This window comes from Ixodes scapularis, unplaced genomic scaffold, assembly GCF_016920785.2.
Source record: "Ixodes scapularis isolate PalLabHiFi unplaced genomic scaffold, ASM1692078v2 PGA_scaffold6__148_contigs__length_123643588, whole genome shotgun sequence".
Taxonomy (NCBI): domain Eukaryota; kingdom Metazoa; phylum Arthropoda; class Arachnida; order Ixodida; family Ixodidae; genus Ixodes; species Ixodes scapularis.
In genome coordinates this window covers 2,376,800-2,393,700 of record NW_024609881.1, presented here as the reverse complement: position 1 = coordinate 2,393,700, position 16,901 = coordinate 2,376,800, and the positions used below count along the sequence as shown (strand labels likewise).

At 47.5% G+C, this 16,901-nt stretch overlaps 2 pseudogenes; both read left to right on the top strand.

Moving 5' to 3' along the window:
- The first annotated feature begins 6,396 nt into the window (after window positions 1-6,396).
- LOC120837469 lies at window positions 6,397-9,687 on the top strand (annotated as a pseudogene).
- A 5,634-nt stretch (window positions 9,688-15,321) lies between these two features.
- Window positions 15,322-16,427, top strand: LOC115326033 (annotated as a pseudogene).
- The last annotated feature ends 474 nt before the right edge of the window (window positions 16,428-16,901 follow it).

Here is a 16,901-nt window from a genome sequence, read left to right as displayed (position 1 = left end):
TACTCTTATATAAATGCTGCCCTTGTTGATGAAGTTCCCTTGGCAGCGGCAGTCAGACGTCATCTGATGGACCATCAGATGACGTCTGATGGTCCATCACGTTCCACCGACGCTGCTGACTGGCAGTCAGTGTCCCAAATTACGTAGCTTGATGGAATTTTCAATAGGGATGTAGCTTTTTGGGAGGAAATAACACCTAATAGTTTTATTCCCAGCGCGTATGTTGCCGCAATTAAAGCAGAGTTTTGTCAATGAATTTATCAATTTCTTTCTAGATCTGTAAAACACAACTTGTGTGTGACTTACAAGGCAAAGTGGGGCGTAATTAATAAATTTAATGCAGCATAATGTAATATTACCTATTATTTAGGCGTTTAGAAACAAAAAAAGTAAAAAAAAGAATCCTGCATAAGGCATTGCAGCTGCTTACCACGCCTGCCCAGCCTCTTTTCAAAGGGCTTTCATCTTTCTCCCATATATTCGGCTGGTTGCTGTTTGACCCTGGGACAGCTGAAAAACCAAAAGGTACGAAGAAAAGTTAACTTATTTTAAGCTGGTTTGACTTTGCGCAAGATGTCATTAAGCACCTTGCCGCACTCTCGGACATGCTGAGAACCGGCTGATTGTACGGTTTCGGTATTTATTCAGTACTGTGACTGTCCTGCTCCAGGGGTTGCAGAATAGCATTCACAATAAATGGCGGGCATTTAGGCCTCTATCAGTTCTTTTTGTTTTATTCAAGCATATAATGTTACGGTCAAGAGTTGCCCCACACTAGAACAATGCAGCATTCAATAGCCTCAGGTGGAGCTCTTTCATCAGACCCCCCCAGCTCCAGCATGTCCAACAACACTACTAAAGCCCCGTTCATATGTCTGGTTCGTTTATGTATATTATGTTTAAAACACATTGCTGGTAAGATTTTTTGGCCCGAAAAAAAAACTGAAGACATGCTTAAAGGAAGCTTAAGAGAATACCTGACGTAGCAATTATTGAGATAAATTTTCACTGCGTACCTTTTCGGCCCTGCATTTCCGAAAAGCTTTTACGGTTAATCGGTTGATTCTTCTGGTGTTCGCCAGCACCAGTCATGCTTGCCCCTGTGACAGTCGAAGAAAGCGTAACAAAAACATATTTCAAGTAAATTTCCACTAACACGGTAGGCAGCAAATTTACCTGGATGAGAAGGCCTTGAAACATGATGACGCTGGTTCCACTCAGTATTATCTGCCAGTCTCCAAATAGTAATGCTTGCAGTAAAGACAGTTCTAATACAAAAAATAAAGCAACTTAACATTAATTTTTTATTCAAACTTAATCTGTGTCGCGGTGGCGTGGGCGGCGGCACCGAGTCGTGCTTCCCTGGTCATAAATCACACGGTTTTTTTTTCTCCTCCGATTTGCGACACACACTTATCGCTTTGAGTGTCACTGAAGTTGCGGCTCCTCTTTTTTCGCATGCCTCGTCCACGTTGGTTATCCGTGCCCAGATCCGATGTCTCCTCCGCTAACGGAAGTTTTCTTCGTGCATGTTTAAAAAAATCTGAAAAGAAAAGTTTTTTTTTTAATATAGGATTTTCATAGTGTAACATTGCATGATCTTATGCAATCATCTTCATATGCACAACACTCATATGCTACTTTTGTTTCTATCAGCGGAAATGCTAACACAACACTTATTTCAATTCCCAAACCTATCAATAACAACGAAGTCCACTTTTGACCACAAGTTTGATGGTTCCGCCGATTTTTCAATAAGCTTGAGAATGCTTTTGTCATTCCAAGGCCACAAACAATAGTTATCACCGAGCCAAAAGCGTGGCACAAGTGCGACGGTGTCATCATCTTGGGGAAACTTTACATTGGCAAAGTTCCCACCTTCTATGCAATACAAATGAGACGCATAAAAAAAAATCGCTCAGACAATCAGATTCTATAACAAAGTATAGTAATTAAGATATAAGTACATCACAGGAGTTCTCACCTGAGACATGATCCTCATGCAGCAGAGGAAGTATAGCAATTTTGTGTTTGAATGAAAAACGTACACAGTTCCTTGTTGCATGTGAAAGAGGTTAGCGACTCACGAGACGACAGCTTGGAAGCCAAACAGATTCCAAACATGGACGAATCACACGGGTATTTGTACAGATCACTCTTTGAACAGTATTTTCTTCTTACTATGCAAACCTCCCCTGTCGTTTCACAAAAAGCGATGTTTTCTTGCTGAACGATGGTGCCATCATTCAAGAGACGAGTACTGTCTCTGTTGTTACTTTGTAAAACAAACTTGGCTGGGACAGAGACGTTTTGGTACTGTGGACCCCTGCATCCAGTAAGTAAAGGTCGAGTCTCGTGCTCAAGCGAGTACTTGATTTCCTTGCAGGTTTTGTTTTCCAGCGTGAGAGACCGTTGCTCCACAATTCGGTTGTGAAGTTGTTCAAGAGGCCTCTCGGGTTTTCTTTTCATCTTCTTCAAACTCTGCATAAAGTTCTTAAACGGGAACGAACTCCGCGTTTCCAATGGACCATGAGTGCGAACATCCTGTCCCAAATGGATCAAACCATGCACATTGTGGGAAACAAGACCTTCACCATAGATTGAAATGTAAGCTCTAACAAAGAAGACTAATAGTCTTTCTGCAGAGCAAAGGAAATCTTGAGATGGAAAAGTGCTGGAAAGGATTGCGAGACCACAGTGCAAAACCATAACGTTTTTATACATGCTTTCCGGCAGGCACTTTGCAAGAATAAGTGGCCCACTGTAGAGTACGAACATTCGAAATTCAGTAGCTTTTCATTTGTCCAGATCCGAAAGGGTTATTTTCACAAAATGCGCCGCAAGACAAGGACAGAGTAAGTGAGACAACACATTTAGTGTGCGTTTAGGAACTCTACTGGGCTTAGTGTGGACTCATTTATAGAACTGCTCACATGTTATTTGGATTCCACCTTTGTGTCTTTTGAAAGTGACTTGTATGTTCAGAAGCATAGGATCTGCATTGGGTCAGGAGTCGCCCCCGCACTGTGCGATATTTTTTTTGGCGCGATTTGGCCGGGAAGTGCTCAGCAGTCTAAAAGAAAAGGGGGATGTTAAGATACTAAGATACGTGGATGACTTCCTGGTGCTGGTACCGCAGCCGATTGTGTTGGATGATAACCTCATTAAAAAAAGTGCTAGAAATTTTCTGTTTAAATTTTCGAGGACTAAAGTTCACTCACGAAACAATGGCGTCAGGAAAGCTGCAATTCCTGGATTTAGGTTTAGATTTTCAAGAGGAGCACATGTGCTAGGAGTATAGACCACTCTCAAAGAAAACGGTCCTGCCCTTTAATTCAGCACACTCTAAGCTGGTTAAGAGAGGGATCGCTTCCTCCCTTTTGAAGGCATCGTTGGCCACGTCGTGCCAGCACGCCGTGAAAAGTAGTTTTTGCAGCCAGGAGGAACGCCTAAAATCGTCGGGTTACCCTGATCGCTTTCTTCAAGAGGTGGCCGAACAACTTGTTTCCAAGATGAAAAAGAAAGAAGAGGAAGCACAGGAGCCCAGAAGGAGAGTGAGACCCGCTGTTATACCGCATATACACAAGGTCTCGCACAACCTAAAAAAAAATGGCGGCACACTTTGATTTGCCGGTTGTATATTCGGCCCCGGAAAAGCTGTCCAGCCTGTGCCAAAGAATTAATAATAAACAGGACGGAGGTGACGTTTGCAAAAAGAAGCACTCTAGAAAATTCGTAGAATGCGCATCTTCGGTCGTATACGAAATTTCAATGACATGCGGAAAAGGGTACGTGAGCCAAACGGGCAGATGCGTTAATGAAAGGGCAAGAGAGCACGCGCTATCAGTAAGGAATTCCCCCTCGGGCAATTTAGCTATTCATTGCGACAGGTGCCCTTGCGCCCCGGAACTGGAAAAAACAAAAATTCTGGGAAAGCTGAGAAGTAAAATATCGAGAGAGATGTTTGAGTCATTTAACATTAGAGTGCAGGGGGATGACAAGTGCATTAGTGCCCCGTCAGTGCATCTGACAGACAAAGAATTTGAATTCTTACTTGAGAAGCCCGATTGGGTATATAAATAGTGTGTTTTCAATAAACATTCAGTTGAAAGTAGCGCTTCGTGTTGTCTCACTTACTCTGTCCTTGCCTTGCGGCGCATTTTGTGAAAATAAGTCATGCACCAACTGGCCCATCTGTCACTATTGATCAGAAAGGGTGCGTGGCTTCCTACTAAAATCTGATGCAACAAATTGAGCGAGTTCTACACATTCCCTCGATATTTCATCTTGTACATTTCTAAGCTTGTATGTCTTAGAACAACGAAACCACAGAATTAGAAGTTTTTGAACACTCTGAGACAGACGAGATACATATAGTCTAATGGAACTTGTTTCACCAAATCAATGGGCAGCTCCTTGAGAATGGTTTCACCAGTGTGATGCCCTCCCTGGAGAGCTCAGCGAAAGCACCTATCAGTTCTCATTGGAGCTTCAAGCTCTGGGAAACTCATGCGGCCGTTTGAGTAGGTACCTTTCACTGTGCACTTTGTGAAGATGAAGTAACCTCTATGTCCTTTAATTGACAAGATGTACGATTCTGCCGGAGCATCACAGATGATAGCAGAAAGCTCAACGTTAACTTTTCCTTCAATGAGAACACCCTGCCCCAATGCCTCCTTCAGCTCAGCAACAAAAGGTTCAAGGAATATATTTGCATCAAATGCCTTACAAAGGCCATAGAAGACTCCCACACGGAATGGATCCAGCTTGCCGCAGTTCCGTACACAACAAAGAATAGGCCAAAACTGGTCTGTTGGGCTCTTTGTCAGTGGTAGCCCATTCACGTTCACAATAAACTCAAGTGTGCCTGGGACTCGAGACACATTTTTCAGAGTGTTGCAGCCTGTTGCAGATTGGAAAGAATTTGAAGCTCACGAGAAACGAGAAGAAAGAAGGCTCGAGGCACGAGCGGAACGAGGCGAACGACAGAAGCCGATCGAGACACTTCTGTGTAATGATGTATATTCAATTGATTTATCAGTGTAAATACAGTTTGTGTTTTGTTTTTACGCTTATTGCCTGATTTAAATACGACGCCCACACGACCTCTTTGATTCTGAGACATTATGGTGCCGAAACCCGGGAACGAGAACGATTGAGGTGAACGGATTTTTCACCTTTGTGGAACACCTGCCTGGAACGCTGTTTCCGAGAGCTGTGTGGGAGATCGTCAAACATGGAACGTCTCAAGGCAAAACGTGGAGTGAAGCGGTCGCAAAACACGAAAATTATCCACGAGGCGACAGCGGGGATGGAGACAGCGGACCTGGCATCGCTGACTGCCTGGCTAGAAAGGCTCAAGGCCAATAACAGGGCTCTTCAAGAGTTGAACGTGAAGATAGAAGATCATATATCGAAACAAGACCTCGTCGCAGAATACACTACGGTCACGGAGTACGACGACGAGGCCATCCGAATGATGGCGCTGTTGGACTGCAAGGCAGACTCACTGAGACGTAAAGAACAACAGGCACAGGCCACCCAGATGACCACATCCGCGACAACATCTGCGACTGCCACTACAGACCTGGGAAGAAATCGCACCAACATGACTAGCGGCGTGAAGCTTCCCAAGTTACGACTTCAAACTTTCAACGGTGAGGTCAGCGCGTGGCAGAGCTTCTGGGAGCAGTTCGGTCGTGCTATCCACGAAAACGATAGCATTCCACGTTCGGACAAGTTTCAGTACCTGCGCAACCATGTCACCGGACCAGCGGCGGCGGCCATCGCTGGGCTCCAGGCAACTGAGGCCTGCTACGACGATGCCATTGAAATCCTGACACTGCGCTTCGGTGATAAACGAAGGATCGAGCAAAATCATCTGGCGAAGCTCCGAGCACTGCCTCCTGTTGCCTCCGCGAAAGACACGAAAGGCCTCCGAAAGATGTACGATCACGTCCAGACGAACATCCGAGGTCTGAAAGGGCTCGGCGTAGGATCGGCAACGTACTGCACGATGATGTCCGATATCCTCCTCAAGGCCTTGCCGAGCTAAGTCGTCGTAAATTATCACCGGCAGCAGGCAAGCAGCACTGCCTACAGGTCGACGGGAGAAACGCAAAACAGTCCGACTTCACTGACTTCACCAGCGGTGCATGACACCGGACACTCTGTCGACGGACCATTTTCCACCCGGAGCGCTTCAAGGCCGCCCTCTTTAGCCGATGCCGAAGATGAGCTCGCCGATATTCTAAGCTTCCTTCGGATCGAAGTTGAGAGTAGGGAAAGAGCCGGAGTAGTAGAAGAACGACAAGAGACGCAGAAGAAAAGGACTGAAAGACCCAGTTTGCCAGCAGCCTCTGTGCTACATGCAAATATCACCAGCCCTCCAGCAAGATGGAAGAACAGAACGAACTGCTGAACGAGTTCAACCGAACAATTCGGAAAGTGAATGGACGGTACGAAGTCGGTCTACCGTTCAGGGTCGGCGCGGGAGAACTGAAAGATAACCGCACGCTGGCATTGAAACGTCTTGAGAGTTTGAAGATGAGATTGTCACGCGACCAGTCCTTCGCAAAAGATTACGACAACGTCATACGCAGCTACATCACCTCAGGACACGCAGAAAAAGTTTCAACGAGCCCATTTTGCGCCGAGTCGACAAACCCACAGATTTATTATATGCCCCATCAGCCCGTAATTCGGAATGAATCCGAAACCACCAGGCTGAGAGTCGTCTTCGACGCTTCGTGTCATCTCCCAGGAGTTGCTTCACTCAACGAACAACTGGAAAAAGGGCCGAATTTGAACGCCGATCTGGTCGGAATCTTGGTGCGCTTCCGTCTACACCCAATCGCCTTAACAGCGGACATAGAAAAGGCGTTTCTGCAGGTCAGCTTTCGACCTGAAGATAGAGACGTCCTACGCTTCCTGTGGTTTCAGAGAGATTCGTCGTCAGCAAGCTCTGAACCAACCGTTGAAGAGCGGAGGATGACGAGAGTGCCCTTTGGGACATCGGCCAGCCCCTTTCTACTAACCGCCACTCTTACTCATCATCTGAGCAACGTCAATGGAGAATTGCGATCGACTGCGGAACTGCTTCAACGGGGATTCTACGTCGACGACCTCCTGATCGGAGCCCCCATTATTGAAGAAGTGGCGCGAATACAGGAACAAGCCAGCCAGATTTTAGAAGATGCAGGAATGAGACTCCGGAAGTGGTCTACCAACGCGACAGAACTGCAAAGATCGTTCGATAAAGCTGCATCAATGTCTGCACTCTCTGAGCCGAGAGCTGTACTTGGACTTCTTTGGCGACGTGACGCTGACACGCTGGCCATTCCAGTGGAGAGAATCCTGAACTTCGTCACGTGCAGTGGGACGACGAAGCGCTATGTACTCCGTGCATCAGCTAGGGTTTTCGACCCGTTGGGACTCCTTGCTGGACCGTTCGTCATACGAATCAAGGTTTTGTTTCAACGAATATGGGAACAAGGAATCGGTTGGGACGACGATCTAACGGACGACCTACTGGTGCAATGGCGGCGATGGTGCGCAGAACTTCCACAATTAGAAGAGATAGTGATTCCTCGCTGCATCGTGAAGACGCCTAGAGAAGTCATATGTTCTCTCCAGCTACACGTCTTCTGCGACGCAAGTCCGGTGGCCTATGACACTTGTGTCTACCTGAGGGCTGAAGGAGAAGATGGGAACGTAGAGGTGAACTTTATATTCTTGAAATCACGTGTGGCGCCCATAAAGTGAATAACACAACCTCGACTAGAACTAATGGCTGCAGTGATTGGAAGACGGATGGGCCAGTATCTTGGAGAGATCATGAACATTCAAGAGACATTCTACTGGACAGATAGCGCTATCACACTTCACTGGATCCGCGGGTCAGCAACTCAGTGGAAGCCTTTTGTGGCAAATCGAGTGGCAGAGCTCCAATCTGGAGGGTCACCTTCTACATGGAAGCACTGCCCCGGTCAAGAAAATCCGGCAGATTTGATGACACGGGGAATATCTGCGGAAACTCTAAAAGGTATGCAATTGTGGTGGAAGGGTCCAAAGTGGCTTGGTAAAACCGAAGACGTATGGCCGAACCTCGTCATGGGCGACGACGTTCCAGTAGCAGTTATTGCAGAGGAGGGAAAGCTGGAACATCACGTATTGCAGACTGCAACAGAGGGGATTGCACCTCTATTGGAACTTGAACGATACGGGGTGCTGGAACGGATCCTCAGGATTACTGCATGGATTATGCGGTTTGTAAAGAACTGCCGAACGCGGCGAAGCCGACGTGAGGGCCCGCTAGCGTCCGAAGAACTTGGACGAGCCGAGACTTGGTGGATCGCACGAACGCAACAGGAAGCTTTTACACAAGAAGTGAACGATCTAAAGACAGATAAGAAACTGGAAAGGCGATCCAGCATAGTCTTGCTCGCCCCCTTCATTGACCCCAACCGATTGTTGCGAGTGGGGGGACGACTGCAACAATTAAACGAAACAATCGAGATCAAGTACCCGCTTTTGCTACCTCCGGATCACCGCTTCACTGAGTTATTGGTAAGAGACTGCCATCGTCGAACACTGCACGGCGGACTTCAGGACACCTTAACCCAAGTCCGAGAGCGGTTCTGGATACCGCGAGCAAGACAGCTGGCCAAGAAGGTCATCAACAAATGTAATGGCTGTCGATTGGCCCGACTCAAGCCGGCTAACGCTCCGACCGCACCTTTGCCGCAGGATCGGATCACCCAAGCGAATCCTTTTGAGGTGGTCGGGATCGATTTTGCCGGTCCACTGATGGTAAAGACTGCAGCATCAGATGAAAAGTCGTACATTGCGCTTTTCACATGTGCGGTGACAAGAGCCATACACCTAGAGCTTGTCTCCAACCTATCGACAGAGGCGTTCATCATGGCCTTCCAGCGCTTTACTGCTCGACGGGGCTTACCCAGTATTGTCTACTAAGACAATGCCCTCACCTTTAAGAGGGCAGCAAGGGACTTATGCGGCGTATGGGACGTGCTCACGAACCGCCGCTTCCAGGACTACTGCACACAGCATCGGATAAAGTGGAAGTTTATCGCTGAGAGAGCAGCCTGGTGGGGCGGGTTCTGGGAAAGGATGGTCCAGACAATGAAGCGTAGTCTACGGAACATACTAGGAAGGAACAAGTTTAGTTTTGAAGAACTAACGACCATGCTCCACGAGGTGGAAGCCGTCGTGAATTCTCCACCTTTGGCCCCTGTTCACGACGCTCCACACGAGCAGGATGCTTGAACGTCTGCGCACTTCTTGTTGGGCAGGCGTCTGACGGCTTTCCCATCAGTCAACCTAGAAACTATACCAGGTTCTGCGAGAGGGGACATTACCAGACGTTGGTTACACAGGCAGCAACTACTGGACCAATTCTGGCGCAGATGGCGGAAGGAATACCTCCTTCAGCTCCGCTCCGCACACCGATCGCCCGAGACGCGGACAAACGACCTACAGAACGGGGACCTCGTTCTTGTTCACGAAGACAAGACCCCACGGCTCATGTGGAAAACGGGGAGGATCGAAACAGTTCAGCTGGGCAGAGACAACCACGTGCGTTCCTGTCTAGTGCGCCTACCGAGCGGGGTAACGCTTCGGCGCCCCGTGCAGCTCCTTTACCCCCTGGAACTGGCAAGCGAATGAAGCAAGGCAACTCTCAAGCGGAAAAAGAAAGGGGGGGGGGGGGGGGGGGGGAGGATGCAGATTGGAAAGAATTTGAAGCTCACGAGAAACGAGAAGAAAGAAGGCTCGAGGCACGAGCGGAACGAGGAGAACGACAGAAGCCGATCGAGACACTTCTGTGTAATGATGTATATTCAATTGATTTATTAGTGTAAATACAGTTTGTGTTTTGTTTTTACGCTTATTGCCTGATTTAAATACGACGCCCACACGACCTCTTTGATTCTGAGACACAGCCCTTCCGCAAAGCCGCAATGGCAGTATTTGCCAGTGCACATGAATGAAACGCCAATCGCCGCTTTAGGAGTTCGCGACAAGGCTTGGGCACTGTTAGGAAGGTCGGAGTGGCATGGATGAGTACGTAAAACCTCCAAAAGGCTTGTGACGGACGACTGTGTCGCAGAGGAAACTACAGCCCATTCTCTCAATTTGATTAGAAAGCCTGGGTCTCTCCTGACCTGAGATCATCGCAGGCGATTGGAGCAGGTAAGTCAGGCTCTAATTCGGCAACCTCCAGCGGCGTTTCAGACATAGAGCTCACGTAGCTTGGACCGACTTCAGCTGTAGGCGTACAGCCTCCCTCAGACAAAATGCCTGGTCGAGCTAGCGAGGTACGGTCGTCATCGGCGTACAAATCGCACTCAGAGACGTCTTCGTAATCCGTTCGTTCTACATTCTCGTTCTCCTCAGTACACTCACAAAGAAACAAACTGTTTTTCACGTGTTTTTTCTCGTTTCGATAAAACCTCCACGCTCGCTTGGGCATCTTGCGGTCAAGACGGGCAAACCACCCAACTAAATGATCGAGGAACCAAGGAAAACGTAATGAACTAAGACGGTTAATCTATAAACAAAGCAGACCTGGCAGATCGAACAAAGGCGCTGCTTCACGTTCTGAGCACTGATCAGGCTGATGTGTCCAAGCCCACAGTTCATATTTACTATATGCGCGATAAGGGGGGATCGGTGGCCGAGTGGTCTAGCGCACACCAGCTCGGAGCACGTGGAGCGAAAGCTCGCGCTGCAGAACCCAGGGATCCTGGGTTCGAGCCCCACCCCTGCCCGTTTCGATCTGGATGAGCATCGTACCGGCGTGCGGTCGTGTATCACTACTGCGTGATGCACGTTAAAGACCCCAGGCTAGCGGCTGTACCGCACTGGCTAAATTTCTCTTCACAGCTGGGAGACTCGTCGCCCCTGTGAGGCAGACCAAGTTCTAGGCTGTATAAACACACACACAACCCAATTTTTTATATGCGCGATATACGATTGAAGACGTTGTTAATAACTTTAATAAACATCGTGTTCAGTTTAGTCATTATAGTAAAGCTGAAAGAAGACAGAAATTGCTTTGGCAGAAGTTTTGTTAAATTCGTATCTGAGAGAGGATAAGCCACGGACGTCCGTGGGCCGTCCGCCGGAGTCCTCCCGACTGTGTCACGCGTTCCCTTCCTCCTCAAGAGCTCAACACTGGCCGTCCGCCACCGTTTTCGCTGAGCCACTGAGCGCGATCTTGGAGCCTACGACCAAAGGACGTACGACGAACGTCCGCCTACTGAGCTGGACATTCGAACGTTCTGGGGACCTCTTGGGTACTTCGTGTGTTGTCTGGGGTGTGAGGCAGGTAGTCAAAAGCACCTGGCAAGTCAAGCTGTACGAGATCGCGTGGGACACGTTGATCGACGTGGGCACTGACTGTATGGACGAGGGCCCCGAGAGCAGTCTCACAAATGTGGTTGTGGCGACAACCATGCTGAGCCCGGGACAACAGTCCAGCCCGAAGTAAAAATCCATCAATGTAACCCTCTTTGGCAGTCAATGTTTTCTAGTGGACCACTGACTGTGCCTGACTGTACGTCAAGCACGCCTGATTGGCCAACAAGTTACTCTGACCGACAGTCAAACTTCAGTCAGACTCCGCTTGTCGGCTTTCTGATGGTTTCCTGGTTGCAGTCGGCCGCCGCGAAATGCCATCAAGATGTCTTGGTGGCGATTCTGATTGTACATCGATTCTGTCTGACTGTATGTCAAAAAGCTTTGACGTGCAGACAGACGTACGGTCAAAGGACGTAAAGTTCGTTCGGATACCACTATTTCGTCACGTCTGTGAATAAGGAAAATAATCTACGCACGATAAAACGATTTCGGGTCGTGAGCCCATAAAACCGTTGATGTTAGAGATATGACACGCAACCGACCGACAACCTTGATCAGATGCCCGCCGAAACGCCGAACACGCCACTTTCGCTTCGCCCATAAAGGCTTCGCCGAGCTTCCATGAACGATCGCTCTCGACTCGTTTTGTTTGCCCGCTTGCTCCAACCTGTCGATCCTGCCCGGGATCTACAATGTCTAATGTTTTAGTATAATTTCTACTGGACAAGACCCAGCCTGTTGTGAGTTCCGACGACGTAAGGGACTTTAGCGGTGTAGTTGAAGACGACAAGGCGGACCAGGTCTACTGGGCCGGAGACGCGCGTACGAAAGGATCGTTCTACGACGCGAAAGTACTCTACATGGCAGGTGAGTAGAACTGAAGTACGGCGAGTGATGTACGAGTGCTTTGCATAACATGCTGAAGGCTTAATTGCATATGCAGCCGAAGCATTCTTTAGAGCGATCTCGCGCTGCAATACTAAAATGCTCCTGACTCGGTCCGAGAGGTTTGGGCTAGAAAGTTTATACCTTTCTATCTGGCATGGGTTATTGGCCTTACCGCTGTGTCGGGGCTGCTCGCGTTCGTCCGTGGAAGCCAGGGCTGTCTGTCGTAGCATGCATGCTTGCTCTCTAGCTTCAACGGAATCGCATAGGTTTTGCGAATTAAAGTGTATACGGTCGTCCCGAAAGGTTCAGACATCGGGGGCGTTTCTTTGAAGCATGCTTACTGTGCATGTGGTCCCGTTTGTAAACGAATGTCCCTTTTGTCCAAAAAACGCAAATTTCAAAAGGGAAAAAAAACAAAGGACGGGTACACACTTTTCCTTATTTTTGATGTCATGAATTACATTCATTTTAAGGATTTGTTGACCGTTTCACAGCCATGAAAAATGGCCGCCTCGGCTTGTGAACCGTTTCATAGCCATCCAAGATTGCCACCCCGGAATTTGAGCTTTATATGAAGAGTAAAACTATACGCACTTCGGAGTGCACTTCGGACGAAAATAGCTATAGGAAACGTGCAGATGTAACTCAAGCCCCGACCAGGGCGCCCCTAGCGGCAAACAGATTCGCTTTCCTCGGGCAGCTTCTCCATTCCGGCGCGTTGGGATTGTGTTGAAAACGTTAGTGCGGTCTAGAAATCGCAACTTGCGAGATGCCGGTTCCAACCCTGAGGGTAGAAATAATTGCTGTGTGGTTAGATGCAACAGCACCTACAAAAATTCGCCCGATATGAAGTTTTACGGGTTTCCCGCGAAGGTCCTACGAGACAGAACGCCGCGCGGTTTGGGTGCGACTGGTCCGTCGATACAAGTGAGTCGCGTTTCTCACTACACTTTTCAGTTAACGTCGCGCTTTATAGTGTGTGAATCTATTTCATCTAATGTCCTTTTTCTAGCGCCGATGGAACGACTTGGACCCCTACCCCGAATTTCAAAATTTGTAGGCATTTTTTGGGGAATGAGAAGTGAAATGAGGAAGCCCACCCGAGCTACAACCCTTCGATCTTTCCATCGCCGTACAAGAAGAGAGTGGTACTCGGGGTTGCTGAACGACACGACAGGTGACTTTCCCATTTTATGTGCTTCTGTAGTTTTTATTTATTGTTAGTCTGTCAGTCAGGAATTTATTTAAAGCTCGCTGTCGCAAGGTTTCGTCGCGCGTGCACCACGGGTGCGTGTGAAGCAACCCGAGCCACGGGCGGCTCATTGCGGAAAAACACAGCGTTCAAGTGCCGTTTGTCGGCACTCCACTCGCGCTTTCAAGTGTCGTCCGAAAGTGTTCAGCAAGATTCATGCTTATTGCATATCTTTCGTCAGCCACTCGCCGACGATTTGTTTTAACAGAAAGCGCGAGCGAGACAAGCGCTACGGGAGTGAGCAGCATGCTTTCTTATGATGTCTGCGAAATACAAGTGCGCGATCTTCTCAAGTTTGCGGGCGTGGCACTCGCTCGAATGTTGCGGTTGTGATTTAAATCTCACGTCCTCCGGTGGCAGCAACAGCCTCTACAAAATACAAGAAAATACAAGTTTTCTAAGGCACACATATATTGAACCTAAATATGTACTAGCTAAGCACGCTTACCATTACGCTGTTAAAACGAGTCAGAGATGCCAGTTTTTGGTTTTCAGATATTCTTTGTTATAAAGATAAAGTTTTACGGAGTCCGAGTGTACACATAATTAGCCAAGTTAAATAAAAAGAAGTACAGCGAAAGTAGGCATGCTAATAAGGCCACAAAGTGCCAAAAGCAAGCCATTCTTCAGTAAAGGATGGCATTTGCACGCTAGGACGGCACTAGAACGCGCGCATAAACCACCTTCGGACGGCACTCTAGACACTGTGTAGAGAAAGAGCTAATGCGAGCTGTCGACGAAACGATCTGTCGGTAAAAAGATTTGTCTACGATACATTGCATGTCGGCAAAACATTCGACAAACTGATTGCCACTGATTAACAGAATAGTACGGCTACTGACAAATTTTCTCTCTTCAGGTAACTGAAAAGGGTCGAACAACAAAGGCGTGTAACACCGTGTACAGGTGCACCTGAAGTTGATTTACCCATGGAGCGGCAACCAGCAGAAGAGCCAGCACCTGCTCCATTAACAGCCAGTGTGAGCAGAACTTTAAAACAACTGAATAGACATATGAATACCATTTCTCACACTCTCTATGTTCAGAGGTAGCTGTGTATATGTGGAAAGAAGAGTCGCCCTGTTTGGCGACTTGCTGTAAGGATATTTTGGAAACACTCCTGGGGAAAGTACAAGACTGCCAAATGAAGTTCCGTGTTTCTTTTTAACCCTCGGGCATCATATTCGTAGCTGTCTCTATGAAATGAATTTGAAACTTGCAAGTAAATAGGGACAATAACCTCTTGGAAATTTATAAGGCTAGGAATACTGTGAAATAGGCACTGCTGGACACTAACGAACACTTCAACAAACTCCATTTCTTCAGATATTAATCTGTCGGGGCTCCTTGTTGTTCCACGTCCGTTCTTGTTTGTCTCATATAAATATGTAACCAGACATACTATTGCTGGTTGGCAGGTGAAACCTCCAAAGTTTCCTTTTCTCAGAATGTATGTTCACATGGAAGCAAATAAATCCTGAACTCGGATGTGAATCTGAATGTGTGCACCCTAGAAATAATACGGACCTTTGGATATTACGGCTCAGTGTAATAGCGTTGCATTCCTTCCTATCTTTGCAGGCTTCCACCATGACAGAAGATGATGGAGCAAGCTTCTCACCATGAACCCTGTTTCTTTGCTGTAACATGGGGGGAGATGTCTCAACCCTTGTCTGCCATAAGGCAGTAGTGGACGAAGGGTGTGGGCCAGACACGGTGTCAGTTTGCGATAGGGTGCTGGGCCAGTGTACAAAGAGCCCTTCTTTACTGGGTACAAGTCTGTGTGTGACGACGAGGCAATGTTAACAAGGTAAAGTTCCGCATCATTTTCTTTATTTGCTCTGTTGTTGAGCTTATTTCCAGATACCTCGAGGAGGCAAAATGAACTGTCAAGCGAGAATCGGCTCTTACTATTTTTGATTAAGTTAAAACATAACGTACTCAGGGTTACACTTGAAATCCTCTGCGCCAGAATAAAAGACTGGATTTGGTGGCCGAGAAGAGGTGCTGTCCAGGCCACCATGCCACCAAGCTTCAAAGTTCATTATCCTCTTTGCAGGGTAATAATAGACTGCACTGAGATGAGGGTGGAAATTCCTCCGTCAGTCGAGAAGCAAAACCTTTGGTATTCGCAGTACAAAGGGTGCTATATTGTTAAGTACCTAATTGGAGTCGCACCTAGTGGTCTTGTGACGTTCCTTTCAGATGGATTTGGTGGGCGCACAACTGATACTGCTATCACAATTGAGTCTGGTTTTTTGCACATACTGCGGCCCGATGATGTCGTCCTGGCCGACAAAGGGTTTACAGGCATAGTAACTGGCGTTGGTGCTAAGAAAGCAACACTGGTAATGCCACCATTTGCATCAGGAGTGCAGTTCACAGAGGTTGAGGTAGACTCATCATACGAGACAGCTTATGTCAGGATTCATGTCGAGAGGGTAATTCAAAGAGTGAAAATTTATACAATAACCCAGCGTGTTTCGCATCATTTAATCCCACACCTGGATATGCATATCTTGTGTGTACTCACCAATCTGAGGCCGGGTATATTTAGGCCTCGGTAAGGTGCAGATCGTTCCTAGCTTTTGGAGGTAGTCTAGCAGTGTGTAGTGTCCATTTGCAGGCTAGCCTCGAGGTTGCGGCTGGAGAAGTGCTACTAGATGCTTTGAGCTGCTTGTCAGTTTAGGAAAGGAATCGAAGGGCAATTCCGCTTTATCTTTGGTGCAACTTGTGGGTTTCAGTGCGCTCAGGGTGGCACAACCAAGAACTAGCATGTGTCCCACGTAGCATGCACGCCCTGTGGAATGAATGCTATGCCGCACATGCTTTTCATTCGTTTTACCGCAAAGCATCGAACGGAAACTCGGAGGCAGTACATCTACACAACTGCGCACAGTATTGAGAAGAACAATAATTTACTTCGGGATTCAGCGACGTTGGCTGTACTGAGAACAGTCAAACTCAAATTAACTAGAACAGATTTGCCCTTTGATATACCCAGTCAGTTCATTCCATTTCAGTTTGACTGTGAAATTGCCTTCATCTCCTCGGAATGATAAGCAACTGTTCAAAACATGCATGGCACCCCCACCCTTTTGTCCCCTCGCCTGAAATGCCTTGCCGCAATGCATATAGCCACACTAGTTCTTTTCCATATTTTACTGCTTCCGTTGACTCTGGATTTTCATTCTGTTTTTGTGCAACTGTTCATGCACCTAAAAACAAAAAGATTCTTGTTTTTCCTTATAGTCAGGATTTATTGAAGTTGCTCAATTGTTATGTGCCTGGTTTCAAGCAGAAAGACATTCTTTCTTAGCTCATTTTGAACGGAGCGCAACGAGTTCTCCTAAGTAGTACTTGAAATAAAATGACCGAA